At 41.1% G+C, this 10,316-nt stretch overlaps 1 protein-coding gene across 3 annotated transcripts in view; it reads right to left on the reverse strand.

Annotated features, from left to right (window-relative positions):
* CTNNA2 (catenin alpha 2) overlaps window positions 1–5,772 on the reverse strand; it is a 1,267,087-nt gene extending 1,261,315 nt beyond the window's left edge. For all 3 annotated transcript variants that reach the window (XM_004369147.1, XM_004369146.1, XM_012555844.1), the window contains exon 1: window positions 5,505–5,772. The gene's annotated coding sequence lies outside the window, so the exon portion shown is untranslated. The remainder of the gene's footprint in view (window positions 1–5,504) is intronic.
* Between the last annotated feature and the right edge of the window lie 4,544 nt (window positions 5,773–10,316).

The raw sequence follows: 10,316 nt of genomic DNA on the forward strand, positions 1-10,316 counted from the left end.
AACTGATTGATTTTGTATCTCCATCTCAACAGGCATGTCCCACAAACCTGGTATTACTCTGCTCCCAATAAAAAGCCAAGTGAACAAAGGAGCAAGATGCTGAAAAAATAACAAAACACTGAAAAATCAACTTCTGACTTTATATATATCTTTTTTCCCATGATCTCGTATTGCTAAACCTTGTTAACTGCAACTTACATATAAAATGTGTTTTAAAACAATGAAAACATGAATTGTATCAGCATGAAGTAAACATATAGAATACCCTCAACTGAACAGGCAGTTACAAAACAAAACTAATTCTTTCTGTCTCACACTTACTCCACCTCTCTGTTTAAACCAAAAAACCAAACCCATTGCCTTCTAGTCAATTCTGACTCATGGTCACTACCTTAACATATGGGCAACACAATTGCTCATTTCACTCCTGCTAATGAATGTCATCCTAACACCTGAAAAATAATGTGCTCATAGTTGTGTGCATAGATAAGACCTTTAAATATAAACCAATGAAAACCCTTTCAATAGTAAAAACCAAACCCATTGCTGTCGAGTTGATTCTGACTCATAGCAGCCCTATAGGGCAGAACAGAATTGCCCCCACAGGGTTTCCAAAGAGCAGCTGGTGGATTCGAACTGCTGACTTTTTGCTTAGCAGCCAAGCTCTAACCACCGCCCTACAATAGTAAAAGCTGTCTAAAATTAAGGTCTACAAAGTCAGATTATCACTGTGTTTCTTACAATGTGCTACAATGATAACTGCAAAGAGAGCTAGTCGGGTTAGAATTCAGCTCCAAGGAAATATTCACTTATAAGGAAAATAATGTCTAAAAGTGAAGTTTGACAAAAATCACTAGTGCTTTTATAGGAAGCTCAACCAGAAATGATACGTCTACAAATGTTTTATTTAGATCTGCTGAATCTTTAAAACATCAGAATATCGAGAAAAGTCTCATAATAGAAAATAAAAACATGGCAGTCTGCGATCTGCTGAACTGTTAGCTTTTAGAAACATATTCATGTTTATGACTGGGATATCTCAAGATAATATTCACATGACCAATTTTGTGTATTGTTAGCACTATAAAAATTAAACATAAAAATAGCATTTTACTATTTGAGAAAAAGCCATAAAATTGAATCTTCCTATTAAAAATGGCTTAATCATGAGCACGATAAATACAATGCTTCTAACTTGCAGATAAAATTTTCTGGAAACACACTTTTAATAAAATAATTTAATTCATATTACTTATGCTATTGTATAAATTGTTGCATATTACTTATGCTACTGGGTAAATATTTTATGGATAAATATTTCAAACTGTATTATAGATCCCAACCAAAAATACAGGCATACAAACAGACCTAGTCCATGAGCATTTCTCACACCCTACTTAACAGACATTTAACGTGCTCAGTGCGTGTTCTCAGACAGACCCTCTGTTATCATCACACCCTAGACTTCCAGTAAAACACCTGAAAAAGCATAATCATAATTGGGAATCATTAATAACATTTAAAAACCAAAAAAGTGACTGTGGTAGTTAGGAAAAGTCAACAATGAAGTAAAAAATAAAGTCCCTGGAAATATAATTACCCTAACAAGGACTGGCTTCGTACCTGTCAAAATAAAATAATTCTGGTTATTATTCTCCAAGATATAGTCCTTGAAAATTCATGGGTTAAGGCAAAACTATGAAGAGTTATGGTAATCACGTATTTATTCTTTGTTGTTCAGCAAAGGACAAGTTTTCCCTCAACCTTGAAGTTTAAAGAAAAGAGATAAAAAGAATACTCTGGGTCCTCACTGCAACACAGACCCTGGGCTCTGTGTCTTGAGATGGGGCCTTGGGTGAGACAAAGAACTGAAACAAGCTCCCCTTGGTAGCCAAACCTTCTGTAATAAAATGGATCCCACACTATAAGTTGCCTTATCCCAAGTGATAGTATAATTACTCAGAGTGTTATGTTTAACACTCTTTAATACACTCACCAAACCAAAAAACCAAACTCGTTGCCGTTGAGTATTCCAACTCATAGCAACCCTACAGTACAGAGTAGAACGGCCCCATAGGGTTTCCAGGGAGCAGCTGGTGGATTCGATCCAATGACCTTTTGGTTAGCTGCCAAGCTCTTAACCACTGCACCACCAGGGCTCCGATACACTCACCAGTGTCCCATATATTCCAGTAAACAGTCTTCCTAACACATGGGGTCGCCATGAGTGGGAAATTGACTCAAGGGCAACTAAAAACAAGTCTTCCTGATATTTCTTCAAACATAACTTGCCTCTTCCTCCCTCTCTACTTTTGTTCCGGCTGTGGTACCCACCGTGCGTGAAATCCTTCCCATCAGTCTGTGTCAGTGCCAGTGATACTCCTGAATATAATCTATCTCCAGCCACACAGACATCTGTCCTCTTTTGAATTCCACTAATACTTACTTGTTCTTCCTTTCTTTACAGTTCCTAGTCAGAGACTGTCTTAAAACATTATTAAACTTTTTCTCCTAATTATGACAATAAGGAGAAAATTCTTTTTTGCTAAACACATTTAACCCTTTAAACAATTCTGGGAATCAGAGCCTACCATTATCCCCATTTCACAGGTGAAGAAACAGACTTAAACAGCGTACAAGGACTCCTAAGTCTGCACTCAGATCTAAAGTTGTTACAAAGATCTTGTTCCTTGCCACTGTGAAATACGACCTCATGTAAATATCTATTCTCCTCAGTTAGACTGTAAGCTAAGGTCAAAGAGAGAGTCTTTTACTTCTTTCAAATACGTCATACCACTTAGCATGGGGTTGGGCAGGTTTTAAGGGCTCTGGGGGAGGGAGGGACAGAGAATGTATCCAAAATGTTGCCTACAGGGTTCGATAGAATGTTCTGCTAGTTCTTTACCTTAATAATACCTTGGAAAAAGTCTAGTCAACTAAAGGCAGAAGACTTTGAGTACGGGATTCTCCAGAAATCATCCTTTGTCTGGAAACTGGATTATTGTCAGGTGGCAGGCTGCATTTTTAAGACACTAGTCTATCTTCTGGAGTTCATGTTTTAATAATTTTATTCAAGTTTCCCTTAAAACTGTGCAGTAAAGAAAATGCTATTTTATTTTCTAGTTCTTTAGTAACCTTGTATATTTTGTTTTCACTAAGTGCATAAAGGTTTACAAACAAAGGAGACAAATAAAAGTACCTTTCCTTCCACAGTAAGCACAGTATTAAAAACTGAGGCATAGACAAACATCCCCTGCTGAAAAAATGCAACGAAGAATGAACAGGGCTGACTAAGGGGTTGCCTTCTTCCCACACTCACAACTGTGGAGCCCCCAAACAAAAAGAGCAGTAGAAATGGCCCAGTGGAAAAAGTCATTTAAAATAAGTTATACTCACCTGTAATTACTACCAAAGTCTTTCAATAGCGTCATAGCATCCCAGGAAAATGAGTAAAAAAAAAAACAAAACTAGCTCTTTATTTCCAAGTTCACCAGTAAGTAATGTAACTGCTCAAATACAGACAGGTTTGACTGCAATTCTGCATCAGGATGTTGGTAATACTTATAATTCAACCAAGCTTCTGCCACATGGCTTAAGAGTTAGCCAAGCCATTAATGGAATTGCATTCCTACCACAGGGCATGGGGGGGAGTTCCATCATTCCTAATGTTACACATGTCCCCAAAACTGATTCAGATGATTAACTGTATCGCCCCTTCATCATATCAGCACTCAATCACTTCTGAAGGCAGTTCTCTTAATCTCAACTCCTATTTGACATTCCCATAAAATGTAAAAGTGCATATTGCCCTACTGTCATACAGTAATTTAAATGAAAAGAATAAAATCAATATTTTGCTCCACAGTATAGTTTCTTACTAGCAGCTTCATTGAATCTGCCATTAATTTTGGTCCTTCCACACACTCCTTAAATACAAAATACAGCTACTCTGTAAACATAAAGATGTCTTGGTTTTTGTTGTTTGGTTTTTTGTTTTTGTTTTTTTTAAGGAGAATATATACAGGACAAAATACAGGCTTCCAAATAGTCCGTTTCTGACTTATACGGCTTGTTGAACTTTCTGAAATGAATATAATAAACAATCCGAGGCATGTCTGTCCCACCATGTATAGATAAACTTTTAAGCACAATGCTTGCCGAAAGGAAAATAGCCAAATCACTATTAATACACGTAAGAGAAGTTGCTAGGGTATAAGATAAAGAAAGCAAAGTAAAATATAGAATTTTACGAAAATAAGTAAACAAAAGAACCGAATTTTTAAATTTCTAATAATGAACGGTCTCAGAGCTAATTCAACTTTTCCATTGGTGTAAACCACAAACACAGTCCCACAATATGCTTCTCTTAATTTCCTATAAGGTGGATGAGAAGAGCTAAACGCATCTGTTGCAGCAAATGCAATCTAAATGCTATGTTTACAAGCCTGTGGAAAAAAAAATCTCATTTCTCCAAAAACTGTCTAACCATAATCCTCCTTTAGAAGTTAACCCATGAGGAACAAAAGTGTATCGCCTCCACTCTTCAACTCCCTACTTCCCCAAACCAATCCACCTGGGTGTTTTGTATGCTGACCAAAACAGTCCATAAATAATGGCGGTGCACACACATTAAAGTTAAGAGAGTTTCTACCTTTGAAGAAGGTACTGACAGTACCAAGGACACACGGGTTTAAAGCCCAGCCAAATATGAGGCGGGTGGTTTGAAAATGTCAATTCAAAGAGGCCTGGGGAAAAGCATACAAGCTTCCACTGCCACCACCCTTCCACTCCCCTCCCCTCTTTCTCTCTTGTTCTCTCTTCTCTTTCCCCGTGGTTCCTCAGGGAAACAATCAAAGCAGGGAAAGCTGGATTTTAAATGAGTGAGACACACGCTGGGAATATGTAATGCCCATGAGAAAAAAAGAAACTGCTAGTGGAGAGGGGTGTGGGGACTGTTGGTAACACGTCTAAGTGACAGCCCTCCCCACCCCCAACCTAATACAGCACAAATCCATAGATTCCTCCTGGATCCTCTTCTACCAGTTCCGAGAAGTCTATTCAACTTGACCCTTAATCCTAACAATTTAGGGATCGGGAGGGCATCCTCTGCGCATGAGTGTCTGCAAGTACATGTGTCCAATTTTCTGGATGCCCCTGAATCCGGACAGTTGTAGCAGGCAAGGGATGCTGCCACCGGGTACGGGGGGAAAAGGTGGGGGGGAAAGAGATGAAGAGGAAAGCGATGCGGAGCTGCGCTCTAGGGCGAGTGGCGGAAAGGAAGACAGGGAAGAAAGAAAGATGGGGAGGAAGTGAGGCTGGGAGAGAGGAAGAAAGGGATGAAAGAAAGGCTGGAAGGGAGAAAGGAGGGGAGAGGAGAGAGGGATGTTGGGAAGGATGAGGGTGGGAGGGTTGGGGAGCGGGAGGGAGGGAGGATGGAGAGAATGGGAGGGAGGTAGGGAGGAGGGAGGCAGGCAAGGATGGAGGATGCTCTGCCCGGGACTCACCTCTGTGGTTCGTTGGGAGTTTCTCGCCTCCTTCTCTTTCTCGCTCGTTTCCAGCACCTGGAAGGCTAATCACAGAAGGGACTAGAGAGGCGGTGGCGGGGACGAGGGCAGCAGCTGCTGCATCCGCCTCTGGCCGAGGTGCGGTGCCGCCTGCTCCGCCCGCCTGCCCGGGTCTCCGCCTCACTCGGGGCTGGACGCGAAGCCGCTCCCCGGTCCCCCCGCCCGCCCCGCGTCCTGCCCAAGAGCGAGCGGCAGCAGCCCGGATCGCCGCTAGGGGAGGTAGCCAGTGCGCAGGCGCGGCCGCTCGCTCGCTCGCGCGCCCTCGCGGCCCCCAAGGCTCCAGGGGGCTGGCGGAGGAGAAGCAGGGGCGCGGACGCGCGCGGCCTGGGGAGCGCCTGAGCGGGCGGGGCGGAGGCGGAGCTGGGGAGGCGCGGCCGGTTCGGCGCCGCAGGTGGGGGGAGGGGACGGCGGCGAAGGGGCACCGCCGAAGGGCGCAGGTGCTGTGTCCATGACAACCGCGTTACCCAGCGGACAGGGGCCCGGAGCCGAGTTGCCTGGAGCAGCGAGGCCAGCGGGTAGCGACTCGGTTCGAGGAGCAGTCTGGAGATGGAGAAGGGACTGGGGGGCGCAGAGTAGAAGGAAAGGTTAGCCCAAGAGGGCGCAGACACGTGGCAGGAGGAGGGCAAGGCGTTAGTGCTGCGAAGGTAGTAACTGACCTGGGAGGGATGTTTGTTGGGACAGGAGCCCAGATAGGAGGCGGACTGGGCCTTAAAAGGACCTAGGAGAGGATGAAAGTGTTAAAACAAATTGAACATTTGTTCATTTAACGAGCCTTTGTTGAATGCTATCTCTATGGAAGGCATTATGATGCTTTGTTAATTCAAAGAATATTATTCAGTCTCTAATTTGTACCAGGAGCCCTGGTGACACACTAATTAAGAGATAGGGCTGCTAATCAAAAGGTCGGCAGTTCAGATCCACCAGGCGCTCCTTGGAAACCCTATGGGGCGGTTCTGCTCTCTCCCATAGGGTAGCTATGAGTCGGAATTGACTCCACGTCAACGGTGGGTTTTTTTGTTTGTTTTGTTTTGTTAATTTGTACCAGGCACTCTACTTAGGATTTTGAGATAGCCAAAAATGTTTAAGACCCGATGTTTGTCCTCGTGTAGCTTATACTCTAGTTGGGTACATAGCCAGGGCAGGGAATACATGCCTTGCCCACCACCAGCAACTGAGGCTTAATGATGGTGCAGTGTCACTGTTACAAAAGCGCAGGGACTGAAAAAGGTACAGAGCTGCATAAGATGTGAAACATAGCCACAGTTATCCTTGTTCTGACACAGTGCCAAAAGAGAGAAAATACAACAAAGAAAACCTATGACAGTTTCGCAGGACTCAAGTGATGTTGCATTCACAACATTTACAACATGCTACCTGTTTGGTCTTCCCCTTCCTCTAGCATCAATATGTTTGGGCATGTCGACACTTGCACTGCTTTCTATCACTTGTTGCACGCCTTTTTTTTTAACTCTTCTTCTTCGTTGGTTATTTCAGCTGTATTACCAGTCCCCTTCTCTTTCACAAATTGTCCTCTGCAATTGATAGAAAAATGTCAAATCTTTGGTGTCTTTCTTTCATTCCAGGTAATGACTCGAGAGTAATGACCTCTGTAGATTACCCAATCTTTATCTCCCAATATCTTCTTACTTTTCTTTTATCTTGCCCCCATCACTTTACCAATTTAACGATTCCTGGGAGAGAGTAGGTAGAAGTCATCTGGAGAGAGGTTTAAGAAAAACCTCCTTAGCAGGCAACGATGTTTCAGGACCATGGACAGTAACAGCCCTTGCTCCTCCCACCGAACGTTTCCCTTAGGAGCTGCCTATAGAAATCAGAGAGGCAAGAGATTAAGAAGTACCGGTTGTGCGCGCTTCAAGAAGTAAATGTTGCGCGCCAAATGATTTATATCAAAAGATATGAACAGAATGAAAAAAGAAAATGGTATACCGTGGACTGGAGTAGGTAGGAATGAAGTAGGTCTTCAGCTGGACTTTAGGGGAAAAAAAGAGTAAGACTTAGAGAGGCATAGTAGAGCCCTAAAGTGGTAAGAAGGGGGTAGTTTAGCCAGCGTGGAACTTCAGTGAAAACTTCTGCTACAACATCTTACTGGAGGCAGAAGACACCTCTGATTTTAAATAGTCCAAGAATGCGGAAAGGGTGAAGTAGTGCCAGTTAAGTCAGGTGGAACACTCACTCAAGGACTGACCTTTTTGTTGTTGTTATTGTTATTACTGATAGTTTTCCTTCTCTAGTTAGGCTGGATGGGATAAACTAAGCAATACAGGCCAAAGTGTTATTGACAATTTTCTCTCTTTAAAGTTCAAAAGGGTCATTTATAGCTTTGTGCATTGTTTTAAATTAGGCTTAAATTTATAATTTAAAATTAATTAAATTTAATTTTTGTGTTTTCATTGGCAGCAGACTGACAAAAATAAAACCTAAAGTGGAAAATGTATTGTGTTGTCAAAATCAGATTCCCTTGTTTCTGTTTTGTGGTGACTTTCAGATATACCAGATATTATTGAGATGTATTTAAAGGGCATTTGTAACATATTTGTAAGCTTTTGTCCATGCAATTACTCTAGAGTTAAGAAAATAACAGCGTAAAAGCAATCCTTTATTTCTCAGACCCTTAGCCTCCCTCACTCCTTCGTCAAAATTCACCAAAGTGTTGTCTGTCAGTCAGATGGTGATAAGAAATTGCTCAGGCAATGCATTTAAATTGCCAGCAGGCAAATAGCTGCTAGGATTTTTATTCCCTATCTCCAAGGAATTTACTAACTCTTTTATGTTTTGAATAAAAAGGGACCTCTACCCCTGCCTACTTATGAAGATATACAAATTTATTATTATTTTAGCCATATATATTTCTGTCTGATAACATTCTAAACATTCTTGTATAAATAATGACTATCATTGGATACTGAAAAGCTATCATTTGTCCCCATTCTAAACCAAGGGAATAATTTTTTGTCTTTATTTCTCTTGTTTTGAGATTGCTTGTGAATCTGTTTTCAATTTTCTTGATTTAAGTGGTGTCCTTCATTTCAATGACATAAACATATGTAGCCCTTGGAGAAACAAGCAATTTTCTCCATCCCACACTCTTGTTAAAGATTTATACCAATATAAATAATACACAAAAAAGAGTATTGTTAGAGGTACAGTATTGTGTTTTAATGGAAGAATACTGTATGTAATTATAATACATTTAATCTGCAACAGTATGACATATAGATTCTTAGAATAGACCTCAAACCAATACTGGCATTTTTAAGTAAAATTATCCGGAGTGCTTAGATATTTAAATGTCAGGTCTGTACACATTGGGGCCCTCATTCAGTCTGTCAGCCAGAAAGTTCTCTATCAAGTCCACCTGAGCAGTTTCATTCTGTAAGAACCTCCTCAGTATGTCAGACTCTGTCACGATATTCGTTGCATATGAGTAATACTACAGGATTTCTCCTAACATGGACCAACTTGTTCAATCTCAAACCTAACACCAGGTTTATTTTCTTGTCTAAAAAACAAGTATCAACCAACGAAACCCTCACTTTTGTTGTTTTTCTGTACTCGTTTCACCATTTAAAAAAAAAAGTACAAAATTACTTCTTTAATAATTTTTTTCTACCTTCTCTATCAACTCTTCCTTTCCTTTTCTCATACCTATTTAGCATTTATATTCCTAGGTAATTGTGTGTGTCTAGTTGAATGGTATGTCTATATATACACTGTTATGGTTTCAAGAGAACCTAATGGATGTTTTAGGAACCATGTGTGGAGAATTCCTTCCTTGTGCAGCTGAAGTATTTCAGCTGCAACATTATATAGATTGAGTGTAGCAGGTAGAATAATGACTCCGCAAAGATTTTCATGCCCAATCCCTGGAACCAGTGAATATGTTACATTACATGGCAAAAGGGACTTTGCAGTTGTGGTTAAGGTTATGGACTTTGAGAAGTGGAAATTATCCTGGATTATCAAGGTGGGCCCAATTTAATCACAAAAAAAAAGAACAAAAAATTACTGTCGGGTAGATTTCGACTCATATCGACCTCGTGTGTCAGACTAGAGCTGATCTCCACAGGGTTTTCAGTGGCATATTTGTCTGAAGTAGATTACCAGGCCTCTTGTCCAAGGAGCCTCCAGATGGACTGGAACCTCCAGTCTTTCGGTTAGCAGCTAAGAATACGTTTGCACAACCCATGGACTCCTTACATTCACTAGGTTGGCTATAATCAAAAGATGTACAACAAAAAGTACTGGTATTGATCTGGAGAAATTGGAACCCTCATACATTGCTGGTGGGAAAGTAAACTGGTGTGATCGCCTTGGAAAAACAAGCAGTTACCCTATGACCCAGATATTTCACTCCTAGGCATATGCCAAAAAGAATTAAAAACATATATTCACACAAAAACTTGTACACCAGTGTTCATAATGTGAGCCCTTAATAGTAAGGTACTTCTCCTGGCTGAAGTCAGAAGATATGCATAAGAGAGATGAAAGAGGACAAGAGTCAGGGAGAGTCAAAGCATCAAAGTGACTTGATGGGTTTTGCTGACTTTGAATGGGGCTACAAGCCAAAGAATGGTGGTGTCCTCTAAAAACTGAGAAAACTGCCTAATGAAAAGCCAGAAAGGAAATGGGAATCTCAGTATTACAACCACATTGAAAAGAATTCTGATAACAACCTGAATGAGACTAGAAGTAAATTGTCCCCTAAAATCTCCAGAAAGTAACATGGACCTG

Source organism: Trichechus manatus, unplaced genomic scaffold (assembly GCF_000243295.1).
Source record: "Trichechus manatus latirostris isolate Lorelei unplaced genomic scaffold, TriManLat1.0 scaffold00004, whole genome shotgun sequence".
NCBI classification, from domain to species: Eukaryota; Metazoa; Chordata; class Mammalia; order Sirenia; family Trichechidae; genus Trichechus; species Trichechus manatus.